Genomic DNA, 18,197 nt, shown 5'->3' on the forward strand with positions numbered 1-18,197 from the left:
AGCCGCAGCCAATCGCGGCGCGCGGGGGGCGGGCCCGCAGCGTGCGGAAGAGCCGGGGGGCGGTGCGTCTCGGCCCCACGCGCTCCTCTGCGCGTCGCCCTCGCCCTCCGGGTCGGATCGCGCTGACGGCACAGGTCGGGCTGAGTTTGCCCCCCCGGTGCCGACGGCCGAGATCTGAGCTGGCGTATCTTGGGCACGCGCAGGCTGGCGTCTGTGACGGGCAGGGGACGCGCGGGGAGGGCCCCTGGCCGGGGAGGGGAGGCCCCGTTTGAGGGTCCCTGGCCGGGGCCGGTTTCAGGGTCTCCGAGGACCCCGAGCGTCCCCCGCACCGTGGGCCCACCTCGCGCGGTGCCCCCGGGGACCAGCCTGACCGGGGGTTGGGGGCAGTGTCCCCCGGAGGGAGGAGACAGGAAAGTGGTGAGTCTCTGTCAGATTTGATGAGCGCTGACTATCTGTTGGGCGCCGGGCCAAGAGCTCGACCGCAGGGTGTTTTTTACTCACGGTCAGGAGCTGGGTGGCCTCCTCAGAGGCCCCTGTCACCGCAGCGCCCGGAGGTACCCCCTCTCCGGTCACTGTGACATCACCACGCCTTCCCAGTGCTCGTCGGAACGGACGGTGCCAGGCTCCCCCCGCCCCAGAAAGCAAGCTCCCCCAGGGCTAAGACTTGCTGGGTTCACAGCCGCACTCCCACGTCCCGATCAGCCGAAGTGAAGTGAAGTGTAAGTCTCTCAGTCGTGTCCGATTCTTTGCGACCCCATGGACTATACAGTCCATGGAATTCTCCAGGCCAGGATACTGGAGTGGGTAGCTTTCCCCTTCTCCAAGGGGATCTTTTCAAAGGGCTCGAGTAAATGCTTGTGGAGTGAATTAAGTCTCAAGTGAATTTATTACTTCAGCAGGAACTCGACCGGTCTAGCTCGCTACAAAGTACACGGCAATTGCTCACATAAATTTTACAGCGCGTCACCCACCAGATGGGAGCTAAGAATGTTCAAGAGGTGGTGGAAGGACCCGAGAGGTACCCAGGGGAAACAGGGAGGGGAGGTAAGACCCCATTCTGTAAGCCTCCTTTGGAGGCTCCATCCTTGTTCTCTGAAGGTTTAAGCCCTGGATTGTCCCGGTGCTAGGAAAAGTCAGTCACCCCAGGAGTGTTTCCTGGGTGTTCCCACCCTGGGCGGCCACTAACCCCCGCCAGACCCATGCCCCTTTTCTGTTTCTTTGTATATACCACCTCCCAGGAAAGAAAAGCGCGCTTCCTTGGCAGGGAGAGATTGCAGTCTGCAATTCACATCCTGCTGAATTCTGGCAAAACTGCCTGGCTTTGCCTTCTTGTAGTTTACACAGTTCAAATTTTCAATCCGGGAGATTAAGGTGCCTAGTGTTGGGATGGGCTGGATCTCAGATTTCAGGGACACGCCCTTCCAAGCTCTGCCTGCCTCCCAGACCTCCAAGCAGGATGAGGTGGCTGGTCCTGCTGGTGTCGGGAGCTCCCCTAGTGGCCAGCACAAGATGGGTGATGGACAGACAGGTTATTCATTTGCTCAGGGAACACATTTGTTAAGCACCAATCTGACCCAGGTTGCTGTAGGGAAAGAGCAGGGGACATGACTGTCATATTTTCTCTCACTCTCTGGTTGTCTTTTCACTTTCTTGATGGTGTCCTTTCATGCACAACATGTTTTTACTCTTGATGAAGTCTTATCTACTTTTTTCTTTGTGCTTTAGGGGTCATTATTTCCTCATTTTTTAAATAATGTCATCGTTTTCCACTGTGTGGCTAGATCATAATTCATTTAACTAGTGGTTTATTGATGGACGCTTGATGGACCCAAACATCTTTGAATGTTATAGACATTTTGCTCAATGTCATTTTGGCACATGAAGGTAGGTCTATTGAACTCACTCCTGAAGTGGGATTGCTTTGACAAATGTTAACTGCTTAGCCATTTTGGTAGACAGAGATAAACCTCTTGGTAGGTAGGTAAGCAGATATTGCCATTGGAATCATATAACTAATTTATATTCCCACTAGCTGTGTTCAAGCATGCCTGTTTTCCCCAGTCTTGCCAAGAGAGGGTGGCTAATTAAGTAAGTTAAGATTAAAATTTCAGTCCTTCAGTTACACTCAGCACATTTCAGGTGCTCAGTAGTTACACGTGGCTGGAGGCTAATGAATAAGTGCAGATGTAGAACATTTCCACCATTGCAGAAAGTTCTATTGGGCAAATTTTAGTAAAGAATTGTACAGTGACCTTGACCTTACATTTTTGTAGGATCCTTGGGCTGCTAGTGGGAGGTGGACTCAGAGACTGAGGAAAATCAGGAGACCAAAGAGGAGGTGACTGCAATAGTCCAGGTAGGAGGGGTCGGATGGTCAGACTAGAGTGACTGTGGAGGTGGGAGAAGTGGTGGGTTCTGGTTGCATTTTGAAGGTGGAGTGGCCAGGACTTGCTGGTTGATGTCATGGGGGCTGAGGGAGAGAGGTCAAGGATGATGCTCAGGTTTCTAGCCTGAAGCACTGGAAGGATGGAGGTGCCATTGCCTGAGCTGGGTAGAACAAGGTGGGAGCAGGTTTGGGGAGGGGAGACCGGGAGTTATGTGCTGGGCATGCTGCGTGTGAGGTGCAGGTTGGACATCCCAAGCGGCGATGTCCAGGGGCATCAAGCTGTTATTTCTGACCTAGAGAATGACACATGATTGTGGTCATCAAGTTAGAGCAAAGCCAGAAATGAGGGAAGACCCAGAATTACACACCTAAGACGGGGACGGAGAAGAAGCTTGGTCTTTGAAGCCTGGAGTCTCACAGCTGTGTTTCTGAGCCTCTGTGGGTCCATTTTCCTTCCTCGAAATGGAAAGAATAGCCCTTCATAGGTTTGTTGTAAGGTTCACAGTGAGCACCGTGAGAGGTGGGGTTCTTGGCAGAAATGTTTGTTACGTTTGATTATGAGGATGCTGGGGTGAGATCGACACCCTCTCCTGGCAGCAAGGCCATGCTGACTCTCCAGCCTCCTTTCTTGTCACCTCCTGTGGTCATCCCCCTGCTGGGCGTTTTACAGACACCTATAAAAGCAAATAGAACCCTTTCTGGGAGATTCCTGGGGCCATAACCTCTGTGGGGCCCAGTTCCTAGGCATAATCATGCCTCCCTTCCCTGGGAGCAGGTGGGAATAGCAGATGAAAACTATGTTTTAAAAAGTAAAGCATCGATGATTTAAAAAAAAAACAAACCCTTTTAAAATAATAATTTCTAAAAAATAAAATTTACAGAAAAGTTGCAAAAACAGTACGATAAATTTCTATATATCACCTTCATTCGTATCCCCCAATTGTCAACATTTTACTGCATTTATCATTTTTTCTCTCTCTGTGTAATTTTTCTGAACCATTTGAGAGTCAGTTATGTAAAAAAGATACAATGTCCTTTTACTGCTAATTACTTTAGTGTGCATCTCCTAAGAACAAGGACAGTCTCTTACAGGACTGCTGTATAGTTTTCAAAATCAGGACGTTTAATGTTGATAGAGTGTTATAGCATCATTCTTATTGTTCTTATTCAAATTCCAATGATTATCCCAGTAAGGCCTGAAATCTGACTCTTTTTCTAAAGTTTCCTTTTAATGGGAGGATAATTGCTTACGATGCTGTGTCGGTCTCTGCCATCCAGCAACATGAGGCAGTCGTGAGTACGCGGGTGTCGCCTCCCTTTTGAAACTCCCTCCCTCCCCCGCCATTCCACCCCTCGAGGTGGTCACAGAGCCCCGCCTTGAGCTCCCCGTGATACACAGCAACTTCTTTCTAGCTAGCTTTCTGAAGTCCTCATTCTTACACTAGTGATTACCAAGGTCATGGACCTCTTCCAAAGAGATAAATCGTGCACCTGTCCAAAGAGAAGAAAATCAACGACAGCCATGAATCTGCTTAAGGAACCTGTGCTCATAAACCCTGTTTGCAGGCTCTGTACATTGAGAGCAGTGTTTCTCAACTGGGATGATTTTGCGCGCCCCCCCCCCCCCCCCGGGGACATTTGGCAATGCCTTGAAGCACTTGCAGCTGTCACACCTGGGGGTGGTGATACGCCGCTGGCATTGCATGGGAAGAGGCCGGGAACGCCGCCAAACCCTACCAGGCACAGAACAGAGAATTCTCTGGCCCAAAATGTCAGTAGGGCTGAAGATGAAAAACTGTGACCTATGGGTAAACTGGGGAGAGACACCGCGCTCAGTTGTAACTGGAGCACCCCTCCCCAGATCTACAGTTCACCCCAACAATTCTCTCTCCCCAGCTACCCTGAAAAACCCTGCTCCTATAGGCACAGGGAGGGTCAGCCAAGTCTGTTCGCGATGGCTTCAAATTGGAACCAGCCCCCATGGCCTGTCAGGAGGAGACTGATAAACAGTGTGGTCACATGGTGCTTGCGGCTCTTCCTTTGCCTCTGTTTGCGTGTGTGCTAAGTCACTGCCGTCATGTCCGACTCTGTGCGACCCCGTGGACTGTAGCCCGCCAGGCTCCTCTGTCCATGGGATTCTCCAGGCAAGGATACCGGAGTGGGTTGCCATGCCCTCCTCCAGGGGATCTTCCCCACCCAGGGATCGAACCGTGTCTCCTGCATTGTCAGAGAGTTTCTTTACCACTAGCACCACCTTAAAAGCCCTTGGTTTTGTTTGCTGCTTGTAAAATGGGGTTGGGAGATAGGCTTGGAAAACGAAAGTTGCTCAGTCCTGTTCAACTCTGTGATCTCACGACTGTAGCCCGCCAGGCCCCTCTGTCCATGAAATTCTCCAGGCAAGAATACTGGAGTGGGTAGCCGTTCCCTTCTCCAGGGGATCTTCCCAACCCAGGGATGGAACCCAGGTCTCCTGCATTGCAGGCGGATTCTTTCCCACCTGAGCCACCAGGGAAGCCCAAGAAAATGAGTGGGTAGCCTATCCCTTCTCCAGTGGATCTTCCTGAACCAGGGATCAAACCAGGGTCTCCTGCATTGCAGGTGGATTCTTTACCAGCTGAGCTACCAGGGAAGCTTCCTGGGCTTGGAAGGATGCCAGGAATCCTGGGCCCAGCTGCTGCTTTATGACTGGGCATCAGTCTGTGACTCATGCATGATTGATGTATTGGGATTATTCGTGGACATGTCTCCAAGCTTTTATCGACAGAAGGCTGCCCTGGAATGTCTCCCCACTGGAATGGAGGGCAGGGCCTCTGCTGAGTCACCTCTGGCCTTGGGAGGCTGGCTCTGGGTATGGCTCATTTTAAAAGCAGCTGCCATTTCTTTTCTTTCTTTCAAAACATTTATCCTTTTATTTGCTGGTTTATGCCTTTTGTACAGTATAAGTGGTTACTGGGCGCTTGAAATGTGGTAGTCTGAACTGACCTATGCTGCAAGCGTAAAATACATTTTGCAGCAGCTGCTGTTTCCTTAGCGCCAAGTATAGACCAGGTTTAATGCTAAGCCTACACTGTGCCTCTCAGAAAACTCCCGCAGGGGATTAACACACTTACTTTCCTGTCTCCATTTTTTAAATGAGGAAACTGAGGCTCAGAGAGGTCATGCCACACAGCGGGGAAAGGCAAAACTGGGATTCAAACCCAAGAGGAGTAAAAGTCCAAACTTTGTGTTATTTCCAGTCTGCTACACCTTCTCCACACATGGTAGGTGCTCAGAAAATGTCTGAGTGGCAGAGAAAGGACAATATATTCACTGGAAATAGAGCCCTGAGTTTTAGAATAAAGCATGATGGCTGCCTAGCTATGTTAGCTAATGACTACTGTTCGTGGTCTCCCTTGCAGCAATATAGCACATATGACTAGTTTCAGCCAATAGGATGAGAATGGAAGTGGCACAAAGCACCCTGGTTTGTGCCCCTGAAGAGGTTGACTTTTACTGCTTTTTCTCTACTACCTACCAGCCGGAATGTAGACGTGATGGCAGTGCTAGGGCAGCCATCTTGGGCCATGAGATGGAAACAGCGGGAAAGAGTCTGGGCCACTAAAACCATAAAGCCATCATCCAGCTCTGAACTGCTTTTGTTCAGATTGATGTGAGAGAGGAAAATAAACTATTTTCTTGTCTAGGAGACATTTGTTATTTGAGAAATTCTTACAGCATTGAGCCTGTATCTCATCAGTGCATTTGTTGAATGAACAAATGGATGATTGAATGACAGAAGTGGTAGTCAGATCTAGGCCCACAAACATAAAAAATGCACAAAGATGGCATTTGAGCCTAGGTGGGAGCCAGTGGAGCCAGTTTCAAACCTGGCCCTTGTGCTAGCTTGCTGTGTGCCCCTGGATAACCCACGTGCCTTCTCTGGGCCCCACCTTCCTGGGTTGTAAACCAGACTTTGTTAAGTTCCCGGCTTTGCATGGAATCTATGCCGTTTAAAAGTGTTCATAGCTCTGTGGAATTCCATTTTTTAGGAATCTTTTCCCAGAGAAATTCTCACCTGACAGCCCATAAATAGGTGTAAGGGCGTAGCTGCAGACGGATTATGGAGCAAAAGTTTTTCTTTAAAGGTGATTAGATAAACTCGGAAGGGTTCCTGCTGGGGAGTTCTGCACAGCTGATTGTGGCCATGATGACTTCTCTTGTGACACCTGCTGGCACAAAATGAAACTGCAGCTCAGCTCAGCAAAGAATTGGGAATTTCCAGAATAATAGGTTCAGCCGTGAGGGTCACTTGGGACGCCACAGAGCAAGGAGCAATTTAGAAGGAAGGCCAAGACAAGGAGGTGGGCCTGGCTGTGGAGGTTAGGAATACAGACCTGGTTCAATTTCCGGCTTCACTACCTACTACCTGAGTGAGCTTGGGACCTTCTCTGAGCTTAGTTTCCTCTTCAATAACGTGAGACTCCGACAGCCCTCATCGTACAGATGTTTGGTGAGGATTTGATGAGAGCATTCACTCATTTCATTATTTACTGAACCAACATTAAGCGACTATGATGAATCTCATTTAGGCAATAAAGATATGCCAGGACCTGGAATCTGCCCTCATGCAGTCTTGTTGGGGGAAGATTATTTAAAAAAAAAACCCCACAAAAACCACACATAGAGGATACTTTCAGGTACAGATGCCACAGTAAGGGAAAATAAGGCGGGAGAGGGGTCTGTGTGGCTGGTGGCGCTATCACAAATGAAGCTGGGGGGGGGGGCGTGTCCGAGGAAGTCTGAGCAGAGGCTAGGAGGAAGGGTGTCTTGTGTACGTGGAAGACATACAAAACAGTGGAAGAGCCTGGTCCATAATACATGCTCAGTACACAGTGGATCACTGTCTTATGACACAAAGGAGTTAAAGGGGAGACTGGAATGCATTTATTTCCCAGGGTCTGAGGCCATCACAGAGAGTGACAGAAGAGTCTTGGGGGCCTGACAGGTGGAGAGCTGACCCAGCTCTGGGTAGCCCTGGCAGATCGCCGTCTGGGCCTCCACCACCTCGTTTGGAAAATGGGGCTGACAATGTCCCCCTTGTGAGATTGGGGTTGTCATGGGCTGAATTGTAAACCAACCGGCCCCCACCCCCTGCCAGGCACCGAGTCATATGTTGAAGTCTTGGCCCCCGGCATCTCAAAATGGGACTCTATTTGGAGATGAGGTCTTTAAAGAGATTATGAAGTTAAAACAAGGTCAACAGGGTGAGTTGACCTTATAAGAAGAGGGGATTACGACACATGGATGCGCAGAGGCCAGAAGACGGCCATCTATGAGCCGAGAGAGGGCCTCAGGAGGAAACAGCCTCGAGCACACCTTGCTCTCAGACTTCCAGCCTCCAAAACTGTGATAAAAGACGCTTCTGTGGTTTAAGCCACGCCGCCTGTGGAGCTTTGTTCTGGCAGCCCTGGCAAGCCAACACAGGGTGATATATGCATGCAGACAGGCACCCGAGGCCCTCAACAGAAGCTGATTCCCTTGGTCCAGAGCCACGCGGAGCCTCTCAGCTGTGCCCGAGTCCTGACTTGTGAATCCCGGCGTCTTGGTAGAAACCAGAGTCGGCCGTGGGATTGCCGCGGTTCCTCCGCAGCCTGGCCCACTCGGTGCCTGCGATGGGCCCTGCCTCCGGGACTCAGCTCACTTGACTTCTGCCCTCCCATCTGGCTCATTACTCAGTCGATCCACAGACTTCGCAGGTAGCACTGTGGCCGTTCTGTGAAATATGGCATGGCTGTATTAGCGAGTGTCCAGTCTGGAAAATGGAGACCACTCTAGGCGTTTCAAACAGAAGATGGGATATCAACACAAGGAGTTGCTTATACAGATGATGGAAGAGCCGAGTTGCTAAATGGGCCGCAGGAGGCATCCTGGGCTGAGCTACAGCTGGAGGGCGGGGAGACGGGGACGATGTGGTATCTCTAGATCCAAGAAGCCAGGGCTGGAGCTGTGGTGGGGACTCCCAGGAACGGAGGTCCTGCTGGGGAGGCACTGGTCCTCTTTGCCCTCAGACCCCTGTGCTGCCCTTCCCTGGTTCTGCTCTGAGTTGCAGAGAGACTGATTTCTGCAGACTGCACTTCCCAGGCTCCAGGTCCGTGAACTTCTCATTGGCCAACGGGAGGTCCTGGGGGGAGATGGTGGTTTGAGGAAGGGAGAAGGGTATTTTCCCCTGTCTCCTCACACCTTGGGCTGCGTCTCCATCAACCTCCACAGCTCCGTCTCCCACAGGACATTCCTCCGTGTTTCCAGCTTTGCTGAGCGACCACAGGCCCTGGGCTGCTGTCACATCACCCCCTCCCTTGGTCCCTCCAGCTTAGAGATGGCAATGACCTTCCACTGCTGTGAATTCTTTTCTTGTTGTTGTCTTTTTGGTGAACTGTTTATTTTTAAATGGAAACCTAATTCTAAGATAGGGATCTTCTCCAAAATACATTCTAAAATATCTTAATCTTCTCACAATATACATGAAAATACTGCTAGTCTAGAACATTTGCCCCATCAAAATCTATAGAAAAATAAAAAACAATCTTCTTAACCAATGCAAGAAGGGGAAAAAAAAAAAAACCCACCCAAGGTTAAAGAAAACCTCCCTCCAAAACTGCAGTAGCTTAGGCATTTAATTTCTCTTTTCACTGAAAAGTCGGAAAAGAATGATCTAAGTCACTCTTCCAAATAGATCTTCCCTTCAGTGGCCTGGTTGAGAAAGTTACTCGGTTGCCAGTAAAGTCAAGGCTTCATCCAATACCCTGGGGTTCTGCCAAGTTCACCCTTCTGAGGCTTCAGTGAAAGGTTTGATTCTGATCAGGTGCCTGCAAAGGTCTGCCAAGAGGGCAGGTGCGCAAGCCAGGGCAAGCCATGCCTGGTCAGCAGCTCCAGTCGGTGGATTCTTGATGATTCCATACTCGGTGCTTCCAAGTCCAGGTACACTGAAGAGCTTCCTATGTGAACTGTCACGCAGTGTTTCAATAAGGTACTCACAGGCATGTCCTGTGCTGGGCGGTCCATCGCAGGAGACCGTGTTATCCCTGTGGGGAGGGGGCCTGGGGGGAAGGAGGGGGAGGCCGGGTGGGGAGGAGGGGGAGCTGTGAGTTCTAAACCGCTTCCTGGTCGGCTTCTGGGCTCCTGTATCATCTCTATAAGCAGTTCCTGGTTGGCAAGGCTCTGCTTCAATGCTCAGCGGTTTCCTTTCCTGATATGAAAGCAGGCGGGCAAGTGGCCTGTCCAGCAGCCTTTCCAGTGCCCTCCCCCTTCTTAGAGATAAGATTGCAGTGCCCTCCCCCGCTTACAGATAAGAACCTGGCAGACCACAGCGGGAGAGGCAGCTGGGCCCCAGGGACCAGAGGGTGGCCCTAGGGCCAGGCGTGTGTCTGTCTGTCCTAGTTCTGCCGTCTGTCAGCTCTGTAAACTCCACCAGGCCACCTGCCCATCCTGAGGCCTCCGTCTCCTCACCTGTCACTTGAGGATCAGGGTTGAGCCCATTGACACAGGGCTGTTTTGAGGATTTGACGAGACGTGATGTGGAAAGAGCTTAGCCACAGCCTTAAAAACTTGGAGTAAAGAGGAGACGTCCCCATCAGCAGTTATAAGATGTGTAACCATCAGAACAGAGGCCATGGGGCTGCTGGTGTGAGGACCACAGGCCAGCAGGGTCAGGGGAGCTTGCGGATATACGGGAGTATATCTCGTGGGGATACAAGAAATGAAGACTCAGTGACAACAGCCCCGCAGACCGGTGAGGAGAGAAGTTGCTCAGAAGATGGTGTTGGGAAAGTGACCCCCAATGAAACTGGATCTTTTTAAAAAACAAAACAATATTTATTTGGCTGTAAAGGGTCTCAGTTGCGGCAAGCTCTTCGACCTTCACTGTGGCAGGCAAACTCTTAGTTGCTGCATGCAGGATCAACATGACCTTCCACCTGGATTGAACCCAGGCCCCCTGCATTGGGAGCACGGAGCCTTAGCCACTGGACCACCAGGCAAGTCCCTGAAACCAGATCTTTCATTCGTGCTGAAAACAAAGATGGGTTCTAGATGGATTAAAGACAATATGAAGTGCAAAGTTAGAAAAATTAGAAGTTATATATACACAATGGAATACTGTTCAGCCATAAAGAGAAATTACATTTGACATGTGCTACAATATGGCTGGACCTTGAAAACATTATGCTAAGGGGAATAAGCCTGTCATAAAAAGGAAAATATTGTATGATTTCTCTGATGGGTAGAGTAGTCAATTTCATAGAGAGAGAAATCAAATTAGTGGTTTCCAGAGGCTGTTGGGGGAGGATGGGAGGAGGGGTAGAGTTCAGTGGGGACAGAGTTTCTGTTTGGGATGAAAGAGCTCTGGATGTGGACAATGATGGTGGTTGCACAACATGATGAATGTACCCTTAAAATGACTAAAACGGTTAGTTTTATATTATCTATATTTTACCACAATAAAAAAGCACGATGTATAAAAGGCAAAAAAAAAAAAAACCAATAAAATTTATTTTGATTATGTCCAAATGAAGGAATTCTGACCAAAAGACCCTATGGACAAAGTTAATAGAAAGATGTTAAGTGTGAACACATCACAGTGTCTAAGACTGCAGTGCTTAGAACATACGAGAAACTCCTGCAAACAACGACAGAGAAGACGGCAGCCCCAGTGGAAAAAGAGCAATGGATGTGAAGATCGATTTGCAGAAGAGGAAAACCGCAAGCACGGGAGGAAGGCTCAGACTCACAGGTGAGAGCAAATGCAAGGAGGAGCTGTCACTTTATGCCAGTTAGAATTAAAGCCGGACGGCACCCGGATTTGCGCCACTGAAAGGATCAAGGCTGGGGTAAGAAAAGTAGGAATCACGCCTGAGATATCTCGTTGTGTCAGAAAATAGGGTCATGCTCCAAGAATAATGGGGATGTGGTAAAAAGACACAGGAGCCAGCTGAAAGGGGCTGACAGAAGCCATACAGGGCCCATCTGAGCACCAAAACAAATAATAGTAATGATGGAAGAAAATAAAAATGGAATAAAACAAGATCCATGAGTCCATATTGATGTAAGTGAATAAACAAATAAATGGGGGTAAGGTGATTTTAAGATATGGCTGCCAACTCTTCCGGCTTCCCTGGTGGCTCAGTGGTAAAGAATCTGCCTACAATGCAGGAGACGTAGGCAGGAGACGTGAGTTCTATCTCTGGGTTCGGAAGAGCTCTTTCTCCCCTGGAGAAAGAAAATGGCAACTCTTTCCTGTATTCTTGCCTGGAAAATCCCAATCCATGGGGTTGCAAAGAGTTGGACACAGCTGGGTAACTGAACGACAACAGCCATTAACAACCAGTTCTTTGACACTCTTCAAATTCACCTCCTCCTGAGTAGGGACTGGACTCAGCGATTCGATTCCAATAAACATAATATGGCAGAAGGGAAACTACCGGGAAACTCGGTAATATTAGGTTGGCCAAAGAGTGCCTTTGGTGTTTAAGTAAAAATAAAAGACACAGTTTTCATTTTCACCACTTTTCGTATTGAACAATGTATCCACCATTGTGGGCTTCCCTGGGGGCTCAGATGGTGAAGCATCTGCCCGCAATGCAGGAGACGCAGGTTCCATCCCTGGGTTGGGAAGTTCCCCTGGAGAAGGAAATGGCAACCCACTCCGGTACTCTTGCCTGGAAAGTTCCATGGACGGAGGAGCCTGGTGGGCTACAATCCATGGGGTCACAAAGAGTCGGACACAACTGAGCGACTTCACTTTCTTTCTTTCACTCACCATTGTGTTCCACTATCCTCTGCCATTTTTCCAGGCAACATAATTCCACTGTCCCAAAACTTTTTATCTTTTTGAGCAAAGAACTGTTCCAGGTGCCTTTTACAGTCTTCCGGGGAATTGAAATTTTTTTTCCCCATTAAAGAGAATTTTGTAAAGACTGAAATAAATGGTACTCTGAAGGTGCAATGTCTGGTGAATATGGTGGATGAATGAGAACTTCCCAGCCAGGCTGTGACAGTTTCTGCTTGGGGGAGGACAACTTCCATGTCACAAGGACACTCAAGCAGGCCTAGCAATCGGCCCGTGTTCTGGGAGCCGAGGCATTTGGAAGCAGATCCCTCAGCACTGAGCCACCAGCCACGTAGGGCTGTTCAAGGCTTGAGTGTAACTGGCCCAAATTGGAATGTTCTGTGTTAAATACTGAATTTCAAAGAAGCCTGGAAAAAAAAAGATGTCAAATATCTCATTAATAATTTTTTATATTGAGAATATGTTGAAATGGTAAGATTTTAGATCTAGTGGGCTCGGTAAAATATATCACTAAAATCAATCACTAACCATGGGGTCTTCATTATGGCTCACATTCTGTTCTTCCCGCTGGACATCGATGCTCCAGCCCCAGCCGAACTTTCAAATAATTCTAGTCCCAGCCAACATCTTTTATTATTTTTTAGATTTCTTTATTCATTTATTTTTGGCGGCTCTGGGTCATCCGTCCAGTTACGGGGAGCGGAGGCCACTCTCTGTTGTGGACAGAGCTCCGGTTCCAGGTGCTCGGGCTTAGTTGCTCCGGGGCATGTGGGATCTTCCCAGACCAGGGATCGAACCTGTGTCTCCTGCGTTGGCAGGCCGACTCATAACCACTGGACCACCAGGGAAGCCCCCAGGCAACATCTTGACTTCAATCTTCTGAGAGATTCTAAGGAGAACCTTCGGGTCAAACAACACTGAATTCCTGACTCCAAAAACCAGTGAGAAAATGAATGATGATTATTTTAAGCTGCTAAGTGTTGGGGTCATTATACACATAGCAATAGACTGATTGAGGCAAGCATCATAATGGATGCTAAAGGTAGTGAAATTGTGAGAAAATGAGTGAAGATTGCAGGAATAATAGGATATTGAAATAGTTTTAAAATATCTCCCCATGAGATGCCTATTCATTACAAAGAGAAAATATAGTGCTCTGGCAGTGGTGAAACCTGGCCGACATTACTCAGCCAAGTGATCGATACTAGCATCACCTGTAAGGGGACACGTAGCTCTCAGGTCCTCCTGGTGGGAGCACCGAGAGGAACACCCCACCACTTGGGCGGTTCCTGACGAAGGTGCAGAGCTTGAGTTCAACCACGAGGAAACTTTGGACGGAACCACAGGAGGGGCATTCTGTGAAATAACAGGCCTCTTCAAGAGTGTCAAGGTCATCAATTTTTAGGAAAGACAGACCAAGGAACTGTTTCCCAATGAACAGACACCAAAGAGATAGGGCAATAAAATGCAGAGTAAGTCGCAGACGCCAGGACACCTCGCCCCTAGATACTTCAGCACGGACACCGGGAGCTAGAGTTCCATAAGTAAGTGTTAGTTGCTCAGTGGGGTGTGATCCTTGCGATCCCCTGGGCTGTAGCCCATCAGGCTCCTCTGTCCACGAAATTCTCCAAGCAGGAATACTGGAGTGGGCTTGCCATTTCCTTCTCCAGGGCTCCTGTAGGGGAAATTAGAATTGGAGGCGTCAAATCCAAGGGAGCTGCCCTGGACATGTTCATTATCAGAGTGTTCCTCTCCTTTGTAAAGCACTTCTGACTGCCAGATTGTTTAACTGTGAGCCATTCAGGGGCCATTGCTCTTCTGATCTTAACATATCTAATATGCACCCCAAAGATCTTTCCTTTGGGATAGATGAAATATTTCATGTCTGTAAAACTGACATTCAGTGAGACGTACAGATCTTAGGTATACTTTGGATTATTTCTGAAACAAGGTTTTGCAGATGTAACCGAGTTAAGATGAACGCATACCAGATGAGGGTGGGCCCCACTGACCAGTGTCTTTATAAGAGAAAGGAGGAGATGTGGATACAGACGTGCCCAAGGAGAAGAAGGCCCCGTGAAGAGGGAGACAGGGCATGGCGTGATGTGGATCCAAGGCAGTAATGCTAGAGACTGCATCAGCATGGCTCTGATTTCAGACTGCTGGCTTCCAGAACTACTGGAGAATAAACGCATGCTGCTTTAAGTGCCCTGGTTTGTGATGCTTTGTGATGACAGCCTGGAAAAACTGATATGGAACATTTACCATCACCCCCCAAAGTACCCTCTTACTTTCCCACAAAACCCTGCCCACCCCTCAGAAAAGGAAATCACACTTCTGATACTTTCCAGCATAGATTAATGATGCTTGTTCTACAGCTTCACGTAAGTGGAATCAGGCAGGATGTATTCCTTTGTGTTGGTGCTTTTCACTTGGCACAAGATTTTAGAGATAGCGAGGTGGTTTGTTGTTGCTCAGTCACTCAGTTGTGTCAGACTCTTTGCGACCCCATGGACTGCAGCATGCCAGGCCTCCCTGTTCATCACCAACTCCCGAAGCTTGCTCAAACTCATGTCCATTGAACTGGTGATGCCATCCAATCATCTCATCCTCTGTCGTCCCCTTCTCCTCCTGCCTTCAATCTTTCCCACCATCCGGGTCTTTTCTAACGAGTCAGCTCTTCACATCCAGTGGCCAAAGTATTGGAGCTTCAGCTTCAGCATCAGTCCCTCCAATGAACATTCAGGATTGATTTCCTTTAGGATGGACTGGTTTGATCAGGTGGTTGCACCTAGGTTGGCACGCCTACGATTAAAGTCAGTTTGCTTGAGAGGGAAGCAAAATTTGAAGTTGATGAGGGGGACGGGCAATACGGGTGGGAAATTTCTCTTCAAAGCTGGCTTGGAGCCTCCTGTCCTGGAACATCTGACCTTTCAAGTTGATCCCCTACACCTTCTTTCCTGTCTCGGCTCAGCCAACAGCGGGGCAAGTTGGAGGCTAGGCTCTGTCGTGCCTGGTGGTCATTCTAGATAACTGCAACCAGCGATGCCAGCCCTGCGTCCTGCTGGGTAGGGAGACTGGGGGTCAGGTCAGAGTGTCTTTTCCAGGGCTGTGTCCCTGAGGTACTGAGCCCCTATTCAGCGCCGGCATGAGCCCTGTGTGAGTGTGTGTACACAGATGACCTACGTTGGGCTGACCCTGAGGGGTCCAAGGAGAGGGACTGATGCCGAAGCTGAAGCTCCAGTACTTTGGTCCCCTGATGCGAAGAACTGACTCATTGGAAAAGACCTTGAAGCTGGGAAAGATTGGGGGCAGGAGGAGAAGGGGGCGACAGAGGATGAGACGGTTGGATGGCATCAGCGACTCAGTGGACATGAGTTTGAGTAAACTCCAGGAGCTGGTGATGGACAGGGAGGCCTGGTGGGCTGCAGTCTATGGGGTCACAGAGAGTCAGACACGGCTGAGCGCCTGGACTGAAGGAGAGGGAGGTTACACAAAGCTAAGTCCAGTAGGGTCAGAATAAGATCCTGGAGTCATAAGGTGTCGGGGGCACAGAGGAAGCAGAGGGTAACTGGACTTGGGCATTCAGGGGAAGTTTCTCAGGGCATTTCTCAGCTGGAGGCAGAAGAGAAGCGTGTTAGAAGCAGAGGGAACGGCAGGAGCAAAGGTGTGGCGGCAGGACCATGCTAGGCATGGCTTTCCGAACTCAAACAGTAGTAAGGGGACACACATCCAGGGCTTCCCTGGTGGCTCAGTGGTAAAGACTCTGCTTGCAATGCAAGAGACACGGGTTCAATCCCTGGGTCAGGAAGATCCTCTGGAAGAGGAAGTGGCAACCCGCTCCAGTATTCTTGCCTGGGAAATCCCGTGGACAGAGCAGCCTGGCGGGCTACGGTCCCTGGGGTCGCAAAGAGTTGGACACAACTGAGCAACTAAACAACAAAAAGAGTGCCTATCCGTGGTGCCCGTTTTAAAGTCAGAAGAGGAGGTGGTTTCCCTCCTCCTCCCACCTCAGGACCGCAGCCCGTTGTAGCGGACGTCCTCGAGGGCTCCCCACGAACCAGCTTCCTGGTAGGCACGCCCTCGTGCAGTCCCCTGGCCTTGCACCTGGCCCGGCCGGCAGGACAGTGTGGGGCCTCCGCCTGAGAAGGCCCAGCAGCTCTCACCTCTGCGCTTGGGGGCACGGCCACTGCGGCAGGGACCCCATGGGAGGAGCCACCTGGGGGCCACGGAGAGCATTCCAGCAGAGAGCTGGATGCGCAGGGGCCAGCGAGCAAGCCCCGTGACCATCACGGACACGTCCGCGGGCCAGTGGACGAGGCCATGTGTGGAGGGAGAGACTAGGTAATGGACAGTGGGGACCAAGGACTCGCCGCAGACAGGCTCCTGCAGCCAGCCGCCGTTCAGGCCGAGCCAGCGGTGGTCCCACAAGCGGGGATGAGCCCTGGAGTGGAGGCAAGCTGCCCCTGCTCGTGCCTTGTCCAGGGTCCTGACCCACGGGATTGTCAGCAAACCAGATGGGGGTGGTGGCAAGCGGCTAAGTTGTGGGGTGAGTTATTACACGGCCTTCCGAGCACCCTGAGTTTCTTCCGGCCCTCCCAGCAGGAGACGCACCCTCACACAGACACGTGGGGGTGCATTTCCACGTCTGTCCGCCTGCAGGTGGGGGCTCGTACACCGCATGTCCTGGCCCGGCCCTTCTCTTCCTCTCTCTCTCTTTTCAAGTCATTCATCTGTTCATCGACTTTTTAAAAAGTCGATTCCTTACGAGCGCGCTGCCTTTCTCTAGCAGTGATGCTCGGACTTATCACAGTGACTTCTCTTGTCGCAGAGCGTGGGTTCCAGGCCGCACTGGCTTCAGGAATTGAGGTGCCCAGGTTTAGTTGCCCATCCCCGGCATGTGAAGTCTCCCTGGACCAGGGAACGAACCTGTTTCTCCTCCATTAGCAGGCAGATTCTTAACCACTGAGCCACCAGGGAAGTCCCTGGCCTTTTTCCTTTAACCGCAGACCTTAGGGATGGTCCTAGACGCGTGCGGTTCATACAGTAGTCACCCGCCGCGGCAGTGAAATTGGATGAAATAAAAGCGCTGAGTTCCCAGTCACACCAGCCGCCTCTCGGGGGCTCAGCGGCCTCCTGCAGCCGGCAGCCGGCTCCCACACGGCAGAGCAGAGACGTGGGATATTCCCACCAGCCCAGGGAGTCAGTCCTGCGGGGCAGTGCTGGTCTGGATTCCCCCCCAAAGCACTGCCCCGTTATTTTTAGCAGCTGCAGAGTCTTTCCTGGAAATACAGATGCCAGAGCACGAGATCCGCTATTTCAGTGTCCGTCTGTCTCTCTGCAGTTGTGTGTCTTTGTAGAATAAATGCCCAACATCTCTGGGCCCGATGAAGTCTTCCATTTTGATAGCTATGGCCAAAGTACTAGACGTCGAACCACGTTGCAAAGCCACTGAAAGTGTGTAAGCCTGTTTGTTTTCCCAAAGCGGCTTCATCAATGCATGTGGGATTCAGAATTTCTTTTTTTTTTTTTTTAGCTAATGGTGAAGGTTTGCACAACAAACAAGACTCTACCAGGAAGCTGCTCTGCCAGGCGCTTCTTTCACTCACAGTCCTGCTGCTCGTCTCTCCAAGCTGACCTAAAAAGATACCTTGTCCTTTAAAAAAATTCTGGTATTATAAAATTCACATAGCATAAAGTTTGCCATCATTAAAAACAAACGGAAGTAGAGTTGATTTGCAATGTTGTGTTCATGTGGACAGCAAAGTGATTCAGATACATCTACATATATCATCTCAGGTTTTCTGTTCTTGGTCGTTAAAACATACTGATTACAGTTCCCTGTGCTTCAGAGTGAATCCTTGTTACTCATCTATTTTATGTACAGTAGTTTGTATCTGTTAACCCCATACTCCTGATGTATCCCTTGTCCCTGTCGCCTTTGGTAACCATAAGTTTCTATTCTATGTCTGTGAGTCTATTTTTGTT

The 18,197-nt window shown here is 49.9% G+C and overlaps 1 long non-coding RNA gene across 1 annotated transcript; it reads left to right on the forward strand.

Moving 5' to 3' along the window:
• The first annotated feature begins 37 nt into the window (after positions 1 to 37).
• On the forward strand, positions 38 to 4,411 carry LOC122682113. The gene is made up of 5 exons (XR_006337221.1): positions 38 to 417; positions 1,726 to 1,884; positions 2,274 to 2,356; positions 3,608 to 3,679; positions 3,832 to 4,411. It is a non-coding gene; the product is annotated as an uncharacterized LOC122682113 (long non-coding RNA).
• The last annotated feature ends 13,786 nt before the right edge of the window (positions 4,412 to 18,197 follow it).

Source organism: Cervus elaphus, chromosome 23 (genome assembly GCF_910594005.1).
Source record: "Cervus elaphus chromosome 23, mCerEla1.1, whole genome shotgun sequence".
NCBI lineage: Eukaryota > Metazoa > Chordata > Mammalia > Artiodactyla > Cervidae > Cervus > Cervus elaphus.